Below are 12171 nucleotides of genomic sequence, written 5' to 3'. Positions count from 1 at the left end.
AAAGACCTATACAGATCCTCCAAATTGTTCCACATGCTGTAGCTCCACCACAGGTTGCACCCCCAACAGCGACCGGTACAACTGGAACACATACCATAGCCCAGATGACAAGCTGTAAATGCCCAGATAATACCCATCGTAGTGGCAACTGCTCTCCCGAATGTGGATTTAAGGTCAGAATCTCCTCAAGTTGTAAGAGTGTGCCTGCCACAGGATTTGTTCAAACATCACAAAATTCCCAGATTGTCGTGTGGAGACCCTCACACAGACATTATAAGCACTTATAGATGGAGGGACCTTAGGGCCATATGCATGAACACAATATCCCATAGACATAGAATGGGAAAAACCCTTTGATGCATCTGGCCCATAGTCTTTACAACATCACCTGGTGATGATAATACTTTGGAACGTATTGAACTTCTGTATGGGTATATTTGCTGATAACCCCTAGTCCTCAACATTTTTAAATCCCGTCCCTAGAGTCCACGGAATAAAGGTTATATGGCCTTCTGCAGACCGTTTTACCCTCTATCTTTATTCATTTGCACTCTGGCCTTCACTCGCTGTCTCCACTATTGCTCTCTATTTTCCTAAATTACCTCAGCTCCTCCTCACTCTGAGGATTTGTAGCACACACCAAGGACCTTGCGGCCTTGGTGTGAGGAGGGAACTCAGTCATGAAGCAGGTCATCTTCGGTTGAGTCAGGTTTCTCGTCCTGAAAGAGGTCCTCTCTTGAAAATGATTGAAACACACTGTTCAACACCCACACTGCCACAATATTGTGCACAGTGTTTTTCTATTTCTATTCCTATTCCTACCATAGGTGCTTTTTTGAGATTCATATGTAGATAGGGAGTAGTACGTCATTGGTTTGGCCTTTCCCCCTAGATCCTCTGTGTGTTAGTGATAATAATATTTCCACATAAGGAAATATACCAGCATGGTTAGAAAAAGCAGCAGAGAACGGAAAGGTAGACTGCACTGAGACAGTGGAGAAACCAGATCCAGAGAGGGAAAAGCCATTGAATGTAGCCAAATTAAAGATAGAATTGGAGGAAGTAATAAGAGGACGCCTAGAATTTGAACACATTGAACAATACCAAAGGAAATAATTAATTTACCTATGTAAGGAAATCACACAAAGAAAAGCCCCCAGTGTATGATAAACTGGCAGAAGCAGCTCAGAGATGTGAGATTGATCTAAAGATTTTTTTTTACCTGTGAAGAAGCTATAGAGTTCAATACGGTGACTCAGCTCTAGAAAACATGGGAGTTTCTGGGATGTGTTTACACATTCTAGAACTGGTCAAATGCATTTGTAAATGGATTGAAATTAGGAAACTGGAAATGAAATCAATCAATCAGAAATTTATAGAGCGCGCTACTTACCCGTTAGGGTCTCAAGGCGATTGGGGGAGCGGGGCGCTGCTACTGCTCGAAGAGCCAGGTCTTGAGTTGCTTCCTGAAGCTGAGGTGGTCCTGGGTCAGTCGTAGGTGAGTGGGGAGGGCGTTCCAGGTCTTTGCTGCTAGGTAGGAGAAGGATCTTCCTCCGGTTGTGGCTCTGCGGATCCGTGGGATGATGGCGACGGCGAGGCTGGTGGAGTGGAGCTGGCGGGTGGGGGTATAGAACGTGGGCCAAGAAACATGAGATGGAAAAGAGGAAAGAAGCTATAGCGAAGAAACAAAAAGGAGAATGAGGGAGAGACAACAGCATTTCCACTTACAGAAATTGCTGCAGGAATGTATGTACGTATTTCAAGATTCAAGGTGATTTGGCAGCATTTACAAGCAATTCTCCAAAACTGAGAGATAAGCCGGTGTGATGGTATACACAGTTTGAGTGGTTTGTTAACATTTCTAAGGTGTTCTGGAGACTTTTTTTGCGACCAAAAGGGTGACCTGAATCCAAAGCAGAGTGTCAGCAGAGGCAGCCGGGAATGCACCATCCAGCTTTTCAGCCATGCTCCACCGCCTGCCCAAACACTGCGAAATGACCCGCCACAACTGCACCCACGCTGAGGGCAGGACACCCCTGCTCTATTGTCACGCACACTCCCCTCAGTAAAGAAGGATGTTGGGTAAGCTGCCCATCCACCTCACACTGGAGGCATTTGGAGTCCCATAGCCGATGGCTCTGGGATTTAAAACCACTAGCACCAAGTCAGCACAATGCCACAGAAAACAGCATGGCTAGCAACACTGTGCTATTGTGCTTGGCTTAACCTATGCTCCAGAATGTTATCACAAGGGAGAATATAGCAAACAAATACTCTTGGACGCTTTAAGCATAACTATTTCAAATTGGAATACTCTGCTACATCAGTTTCGATTGATTTAAGGCTGAAAAGGAATGATTCAGAGTAAAATGAAGTGCTGCAAAATGTAAATTTTTGTGCCGCAAATTTATACTGCAATATCCTGGGGGGTCTGTTTCAGTAAATGTAAATGTAGTGCTTTTATATAGTGCCCGAATCACCCCCGAAGGGGTCTCTCAGGCGCTGTGCACATACCGCTGTGGAACCCTTCCTGGCCTTTCCCTGTGAAGTGCCCACTCCTGTGCACCCCCAAGCTGAAGCCAGGCATCCTAGCGCTGTTGGGGCCGTTGTGGAGATTAAGCAATCTATTGCCCAGAGTTGCAGAGTGGGACCCATGATTAGAATAGGCACCGAGGCGAGAATTATCAGGTCTGGGGAAATTGAGCCCAAGACCCGCTGAGGCGGGAATTGAACCCTGGATCAGGGTCTGCTGCTCTAATCATTGAGCCACATGGCCAAAAGAAGAACCAGTGAGGGAGACTAGCATAAATATATCATCTCCTATAGTGATGGAAAAATAGGAGTCCATGATTATTTTTCTGAAGGGCAGAGTGCCACTGAGAGATTTGGATTGGCTCAAGATCTAAAAAAAATACTCAAGAGTCTAAAGACTGTACATGTATATTATGAATTATTGTTGCAGGTTTTTTTACAGAACAGTGGACGAGAATATCCTGAGGAGAAGAATATGGCGATTACTGTGTCACAGTTTGTGTTAGGTTTGAAACCAGAAATTTGTACACACGTTATAAAAAGTGTGAGCAGATGGCAGAACAAGTTCTTAGATGAAATTCTGAGATAAGTAATGTAGCGATGAGTAAGACATGAAGCTTAAAAAGAACAAGGAAAAGTTAATGTTGGCACAAACAAAGTTGGCTCAGAAAGGTTTCCAAAGTCCTCCTTTTATGGGACCTCAAGGGAGTATGCACACACATATGTACCACAGGAAGGTTTAATCCATCTCATGATAGGTGTTCCTGAGGGTACAGGATCAGGAGTGGATATTGCTGCAATTAAAAAAAAATACCCAATGTCACTTCTGTCATAGGGTTGGACATTGGAAGAGAAAATGCAGGTAGAATTCCAAAAATAATGGTGGAAATGTACAAGTACAGAAAGGAATACAAATACCCAATGTACCTGCACCACAAACTTAAATGCCTGTTTAAGGTCAGACACTGATGATGCCCATCCCACCTGTTCAAATGAGCGCCCAAAATGTAGGAACCCCATGTTTTAATTTAAATCAGGTACCAAAAATGAACACAGATTCTTTTCAAAATCCCATGCCCCAATTTCAGAATCCGAATCAGAATGTATTAGAGCAATACCAATTTTTCGAAGCTGATTGTTCAGGATCTGATAATTGTCAATGGCGGTGCATGAGAAAGGAAAAAGATTGCGCACTTGGCGCAGTCTTAGAGGTAGACAAGAGTGGTCCCTACGTAGATGCTGAAGTAGGGTGTCACTCAGTATCATTTCTGAGAGATACAGGAGCTACTAGGTCCACAGTAAAAACAGAGGAAGATCCAGATCTACCCCTCTCGGGGGAAAACAATCCAAGTTGTGGGAGTTTCAAATAAACAATTCAGAAAAACTATTTCAGAAGAAGTACCTGTAAAGTAGGGGATTTTGAAGAAAAGCATGTTGTTTGTGATACAAGTCCTGTAAATCTGTTAGGGAGAGGTTTTTTGTGCAAGTTAAATTGCACCATTTATTGCAAGCCGGATGGTGTTGTTTTCCAGACACATGACGAGGATGTGGACTATAAATTAGTTTAAAGAAATGAAGTAGGATTGTTCCCCTTGTTCACCATTGAAGAATTACCTGATGATTTAAAAATGACAGTGAATCCTGAAGTCTCGGATTTGACAGGGAAAGACATCAGACTAATAAAAGGTGTGGAATCCATCCAAATCACTGTCAAACCAAAAGCAGTCTTTCCTAGAGCACCCCCATGCCATTTGACATCCGAGGCCATTGCAGGAATAACACCAGTCATAAATAAAATGCTTGAGAAAGGAATACTGAGGGAATTGATTGGAAGTCCATGTAATTTTCTGATAATGGGTTTTCAGAAACCCAATGGAAAGTATAGAATAGTGCAGGACCTAAAGTGGATAAATGAGATAGTTGTCCCATAGTGCCGAATCTAGCGACTATATTCTTTCAGATCCCATGTACTGCAGAGTGGTTTACGGTCATTAATTTAGGCCAGGGTTTCTTCTCTGTGCCATTGCACTAGGAAAGTCAATACCTGTTTTCATTTGTATTCCAACAGAAGGTGTTCGCATGGTGTCGTGTCCCACAAGAATTTACAGAGAGTCCGTCTATTTTCAGTCAAATCCTAAAAAGAAGTCTAAACATGCCCAACAAATCAACTCAATACATCGACAATTTGCTTGTGGCAAGACTCCATTGCCTTGTTAAACCACCTGACTGAGAATGGGCACATGGTGTCTCTGGGGAAGCTGCAGTACTGTAAAAAGGATCATTGTGAAAGGAGCTAGAAAGGTGTCACCAGAGAGAGTGAAGCCATCTTACAGATAAATGGTTCGCTACTGCAGGTAGTGGGTCCCAAAACTTTTCCAAAATGGCAAAACCTTTGATGAAGTTGACACACAAGGATGTATCAGATCAGATCCTATGGACCAACGAATGCTCAAGAGTATTCCTGTAGTAGAAAGACAACTTGTGTTGTGCATCTGCTCTTAGGAATGCCACATTGTTCAAAATAATTCACATTGTTTTGCAGCGAGAGAGATGGGTGTTCTTTCTCAGTGTTGACACTAATTCATGGTGATGCTTGAAAACCAATTGAATATTTCTCAACAGCACTTGATCCTCCCTGTTTCCTAAAAGCGGTAGGTGCAGTGAGCACTAGTCTGGAAAAGGGTGAGAGCATAATGATGGGATACCCTTTAACTGTTAGGGTCTCATACTGTGGAGCTACTGTTAACAAGAACAAAAACACACTACATGACTCATAATCGCTTCACAAACTATTAACAGACCATATTGTCTAGCGATAATGAAGTACTTAAAAGATGCAGTGTCCTAAATCCTTCAACTTTGTTGCCCGAGGATGTCGAACACGAATGTCGAGATGTCATGGATTTATGCACTAAAACCAGACCTAACATTAAGGATGAACCCCTGATTGAGCCCGAACATGTATTGTTTGTTAATGGCTCCTGTTAAAGCGATAACTATGTTACACTAAGAGTAGCTTATGCACTTTGCACCATCAATGATGATGTTAAAGCTTCCTGGCTTCAAAAAGTTAACTCAGCACAAGCTGCTGAACTAATTTCTCTTACCAGACCCTGCAGTTTAACTCCTTAAATGATTCAACGTTTTCACTGGCAGTCAATATGGAAATGGTGTGGTCCATGATTTTGGGCAGTTGTGGTCGCAAAGGGGTTGCTTGACCTCTTCATGGTCTCCAATCCGAAATGGAAATCATGTTAAAAAGTTACTTAGAGCCTTACAATTGGCCAAAGAAGTGGCTTTGGTCAAATGTACCGCCCACTAAGGTGGAAATGAATATATTCCCATGGACAATAGAAATGCTGAGTCTGTAGCAAGGTATTGCGCCTTGTTAGCTTGCACATTCATTGGAAATTTCAGACAAGAAGAAGATAGTTCATTCACAATGCTAATAAGTGTCACAGATACCTGGGTTGAGTAAATGAGTCCAAGAAAATGTTTCAGAAACCAAATAAAATGAATGGGTAAAAGCAGGTTGTGAGAAAAACGCAAATTACATTTGGATGTCGGCCAAACGGGAGACCAGTTTTGCCCGAAAGCTTATTGTTTCCAAGGACACAATACTACCATTGGTACACACATTAAGGAAGAGATTGCATACTAAGGCTTTTGAGGCAGAGTTGGTTCAATCCAAAGTTCTGAATGTTTGCTGAAGAGATTTGCCATAGGTGCGTCATATGTCAAGAAATTAATGCAGGGAAAAGAACACATGTTACATGAACACAAATAGGGAGATCAGGTTGACCATTCAACAGGATGCTGATGGGCTTTATAGAAATGCCAGTTTACAATGGGCTAAGATATGTCCTGGTCATTGTGCAAATTTTTTCGAGATGGGTGGAAGCTACCCAATAAGGAGAAACGACAACCTTACAGTGGCAAAGCTTTTATTATGTGAACTGATCCCAAGGTACTTTCTATAGCCCTCCCCATGCGGAAACCCCAAGTATTGTGGTTCATTTGGTTTATTTAGAAAATTGTAATTTGTATCCCTTTGTGGAGGCTGGAGCAGTGATTCTAAACCGCTTTTCCCCCAGTTCACTTTGTAGCCAAGATATGTGGAAAACCAGCAATTATTTCAATGAGGGCTGGTATGGACTGTGAGTAGTATGTCATCTGTGTGGAGTACTCCTGCTAGGGGTGACAATTCCTTTTATCAATTCCAATTGACAGCTGCGAATGATTCAACAACTAATAGAAAGAGGAATTGGAACAACAGGCAATCCTGCCTTGTTCCTCAATGAATGGCAAGGAGTCAGACAATAATCCTCTATGAATTATCTGTTCTTTGGGAGCATTGCATTACCACTACAATTTGGTAATGAAATCATTGTGTAATCCAGCTCTGTGCAGTTTTCCGAACATATTGTCCCCTTTCTCCTGTGGAATGCCTTTTTATTGTCTATTCATAATGGCAGGGTCAATGATGCAGCATCTTTCAACATCTACAATAGGTGTGACTGTGTGTGCTTATGGTGCCTGGAGAATCTGACAGAGGTATATTGTACCTGAGAATGATGTATTAATGACGAGATCACTTTTTAAGCCTATTTGCTATGGTTGTGTCTTGTATTGTAATATCTACATTGAACAAAAGGGGGCAGCAACTGCTGCAGAAAAGTATTTCTTTTCTTGTCTTTTGAGAGTTCTGTGATTAGAGCTTTGTTTGATACATCTATTAACCCCTTGCGTGCGGGGCGTATTCCCCGCCTGTGCTGACTCCGCCTTGCGCGGGCGGAGTCATGACGGAACGGTTCCGTCATCAGCACAGCTCAGCCGATGCTGATGACGGAACCGTTCTGTCATCAGCATGAAAGAGGTTAAGGAACCTTTGTTTTCTGTTGCTTTGTAGACAAAGTCTAGTATGTCTATCATATCCTCTCTACACCATCTGTAATCTGTAGCACTCTCCTGGGAAGCAATCTTCTCCTGGCGCTTTGTTGTACAGTAACTCCAAAATGGCTATCGCTATTTTGTTTTGATGTTTTACCTGCTAACAGTTCCCTTCTTTCTGAAGATAGCATACAGAGTTTAAGGTCTCTGGAAAAGGATTCTTCAGACCCTAGGTCAATCTTTGATACACAGCTATAAAGTTCTTCTGATATTTGTTGAAGTTGTTTGCTATTTTCTGTGAAAGGCTTAGTAGCTGTCCTTACGCCTCATATTCAGTGGGTATTGCCACTGCTGCCTCTTTGCTGAAGCTGGGCTGCAAGAAGCCTTCTAGCTTTCCTCCAGTTCATAATGATGGGCTTTAAGCATATGTAATGTATATTCTGCTTTGAAAGTGTAGTGTGTTCAAATGTAATTGTACTATTTCCAATTTCCTCCTAATTAGTTCAGTGGGCGATGAATTATAGTGTGGGGTTAGAGACCTAATTTCCTCTTTTAAGGCTTGTTGTTTCTTTTTCCTATGTTTATTCTTAATAATTGCATCTCTCATAATGTGTACCCTGATAGTTGCCCTCCTGGCAGTATTCACAAATAGAGGGACAAAGAGCTTTTATACATAAGGTCCAGCACAGTTGCCCAAATGCAATATGAAAATTAAAGTTGTGCTGGTCCTTGTGGAAGTCTGGAACAAGCTTCCTTTATCCCTGGTTGCAAGGATAGCGCTGGCAAAGATGGTAGTTCTCCCCAAATTTTTATATTTATTTGTAAATGTTCCACTGCCCATGACAGCGCACTTTCACGCGCGTGTCCGGTCACTACTGCTGAATCTTGTGTGGGCTGGAGGTCAGGCGAGAACATCTTGGGCGCTGCTCACGCTCCCACTGCGACAAGGTGGCCTAGGAGCACCCGACCTACAATTGTACTCGCTGTGTGCGCAGGCGCAATTTTTGCACTTCTGGGCCTTTCCCACCCCCTACCAACCACATGTGGCGGTGGAGCTGGCCGCTGTGGCCCCATCGCCGCTACGCGTAGCGCTGTATGGTAAAGTTTCACGCCCTTCGAGAGATGTGGATACAGTTGAAATGATTCGCTGGTCCTGGTGTGAACTACGGAATAGAGCGAAGCTACCCCTGCTTTATGCGCCGGCAATCCCACTGCAAGGTAACCCAATGTTGCCGTGCTTGTGTGCTAGGGGCGATATTCTCACACTCCGAGGGCAAAATATGACCACCTTTGCGGACTTGTATCCCAACGGGACCTTCAGAGAGTTGGGTGCTTGCGCAGAAGGCCAATCGGAATCCTTTTCCGACCTGCTCCTGTATCACTCCCTCAGGGAATCGTGTAGGGCGCTCTGGCCCCAGTTCCTCGAGGAACCGCCACAATTTGCTGCCCTCCAGAACTTACTCTCGAGGCCCCCCCCAAAAAAACTGGTGTCTAGGTTATACAACTGTATGCAAGAGCAATCCCCGATAACTGTGCCCTCTGCTATGCAGGCTTGGAGTGCTGATCTAGAGACGCCCCTGACAGATGAAGTGTGGGAATACTGTTTTAAACAACTCACAGCGTTATCACCAAATTACAGATTACGGTTGGTGCATTTTAAGTTCTTGCACCGTTACTATCGCACGCCGATATTGCTGCACCGCATGGGCATCCGAAACGATGCCACGTGCTGGAAATGTTGTGGAGCTGATGCGTCCTTCCTCCATGTGGCGTGGAGCTGCCCTAAACTAGAAGAGTATTGGTCAGACGTTTTCACCGCCATTAATCAAATCCTGCACAGGACTGATGCACCATCCCCACTTCTGGCCTATTGGGCTATGTTCAGGACACAGACCCTGGAGATAGAAAACTACCTGCACTGCTGCTCCTTTACGCCAAACGACAAGTGGCGATACATTGGGGTCGCAAGGCCTTGCCTACGTTCACCGCGTGGGTGAATGATGTGACGTATGGTCATACACAACTTACACACTACTGGGAATCGATGCCCACCGCTTCCAGGCCTAAAGACATTTGGGAGCCATTTCTGCAGTGGACAAGGAAGCGGGAAGATTCCTCCGCTTCTGGGAACTCACCTGCAGTGGGAATTTCTGATGATATGGGGTAACGTTTTTAGAAAATACACGGGGGCCTCATGTCTGAGTGGTTCCTGCTTGAGCTGGTTTGCTCCATAGCTGTGGGGCGGGCCTACAACTGCCCTGCTCGAGGGTTTTGTATGACTGACCAACTTCGCACTGTGACCTCCTCCCTGGCCGAGCGTCCCACTGTGCTAGTCTGCTCTCCCTCCCCCCCCCTCTCCCCGCGTGTAGTGTTCGCCTGTCTTCTCACCATGACCCCTGTTAACGTTGGACATAATTGCATTGCTGTCTTGCCCGAGTGCGTACGACCCTGTATACAAATGACGATATGTGGTTTTGATACTTCCGCTTTGCACCTAAGTTAGTTGTTTTTCCTTTTTGAGGTTGTTGTGGGGGGGGGGGAGAAAATGGTGCCTGTAGACATGTTTTATCCACACTGTTGTTTCATTGTACTATGCACTGTTACACATATAAGGTTGATGACTCAACACCGACGATTCGAAGATGCTTTACATGTCTACTGAGCCCAAAAAATGCGAGACCAACTACTTGGCTATTGTTACACTCATTTACTGAATGCCTCCAACTGTACTACATGCTGGTCCTACATGACGCGTCCAATGGTGGACCGTGGGCTTCTCCCTGTTTTATTTTCTATGTATGGCATGTACCTATATAGCGGCCTGCCTCCGGGTTGTTGGCGTGATGCAGTGTAACTTACATTCTATACAATAAATGTCTTACACCAAAAAAAAAAAAAAAAGTTGTGCTGGTCCTGAATGATCTAGAATTGAACAATATACAAAGGACATTAGGCTACAGAGTCAAAGAGATGGGAATCCATTTCTTTGGAATGTAATGCCCTCACACACCCAGTTGGGTGTCATTCTTCATCGGGCTGCTCCTCGTCTGGCCGGCGCTGCAATGCCTGATAGGCTCGCGATGAGGGGCACTTTGGCGGAGATCTTTTTCCTAATAGCTGTTTGGTGCCATGGGGTTAGAGATTTAGCGAGTGTAGATGAATAAGTGGTGTGTGATGTTTATGTGAGTTAAAACAGGATTGGGAGTACCAGCAAAAACAACTTTAATTGTGGGGTCTCCTACCCTGATTAAAATAAAGAGGATAGGCGCAATGCAAAGTTAATGCGTTAGGTTTGGCGCTCTTCCATGTGGTTGATCAACATGTTTTTTCGCAATTCTACAAGTCTAGAGGCGATTCGTCAGGACCTAAAGTTAAAAAACTATCTACACTAAGGTGGACTGGAAAACAATAATGAATTAATGTGAGACCTTTGAAGTGTGGTCTAAGATCCATCTCTAGTGCTTTTGGTTTTACATTTATAATGAACACAGCAAAATTCCAAAGTACTAGAACGCAGAGAACCAGAGTGACTTTTTTTTAACCATTTTTTTTTTAACACCACATATAATTACAAAGGTGCATAACTGCATTCCGATGACATTACAGGTATGAACATTGCATCACATTGGCACCTGAGAGCCAATGGAGAGACTTGCTGGTGGCCGCTCTGAATGGGCATACACGCTTGCACGCTTGCAGCTTCTCCTGCAGATCCCATTGCACAGTACATCTCAACTGGTGCGAAGACAGGCGCTTGTGCATCGCTTGACTGCCCCTGGGGGGACGTTACAGGAGCCGTTGTGGCCCTGTGGCAGACAGTGGGGCGCGGCCTAACATCTGGGCTGTCTTGAGCAAACAGGAATCCGACTCGGTTTGAACCCAGGCCTGGCTGCAGCAGGTTTGTAAGCCGCGCCTGAAAAGCGCAGGGCACACAATTCGCACCATCCAATGTCCTGATGTCAACACGCGAGGGGCAACGTAAACCCTGGTCCAAGCAGGTGCTACGCAGGCACAAAAACTTGTGGCTGCCCCTGCTGGTGAATCCACCAATGCCCGTCGCATGGAGGAACTCTACGGGCGCTGAGCGCCAAATGCATGGACTCGTATAATTCAAGCGTGCCACTGGCTGGTAGCTGGGGTCTATCATTTAAGTCCCTTCGACTCTGGGATGGCTGGGTGCTGCAGCGTCGATGCCTGCGACGCCAGCTGATTCAGCAGGCCCCGGCTCCTGCAGGACAGTACTCAGCAGACCAGCAGCAGGATGGGTAGCCAACGACGCACAAGCAATCTGGCCCGGACCAGGAAGGAACAGATTCCACTAGGCCCTACACTTTAGAATCCAAAATTGACACAGTGCTCAAGGTGGTTGAACAGATTGGGACTTCGCTATCGCAGACCAGTTCGTCCCTCGAGCGCAACATCGACAAGATCACGTCTGACGTTGCATTGCTGCATGCAGACCACCGCAAGTTAGCCGGGAGGGTAGCCGAAATGGAGGCAGAACTGGAGGAGGCCCTCCCAGCCCTTAAGACCACGTCAGCCGAGGTACGAGATCTCACCGAGCAGCTGCACACACTGGAGTGCAGAATGGATGACTCTGAGGTCCACTCCCGTCACAACAATGTCCGTTTCGTTGGCCTGCCAGAGGGCCGAGACGCAGTGGCGTACACAGAGCAATGGCTGAGAGCCCTGATTCCAGCAGATGCGCTGTCTCCCTTTGCAGTAGAAAGGGCTCATAGGGTGCCCTCG

At 45.1% G+C, this 12171-nt stretch overlaps 1 protein-coding gene across 3 annotated transcripts in view; it reads left to right on the top strand.

Annotated features, from left to right (window-relative positions):
- The window catches only part of RAD54B (RAD54 homolog B), a 694602-nt gene that overhangs the window by 464777 nt on the left and 217654 nt on the right, over window positions 1-12171 (top strand). The gene's annotated exons all lie outside the window — the stretch shown is intronic.

This window comes from Lissotriton vulgaris, chromosome 4_1, assembly GCF_964263255.1.
Source record: "Lissotriton vulgaris chromosome 4_1, aLisVul1.2, whole genome shotgun sequence".
NCBI lineage: Eukaryota > Metazoa > Chordata > Amphibia > Caudata > Salamandridae > Lissotriton > Lissotriton vulgaris.
Note: the sequence above shows the minus strand (reverse complement) of the source record. Positions and strands in the feature narration are given on the sequence as shown.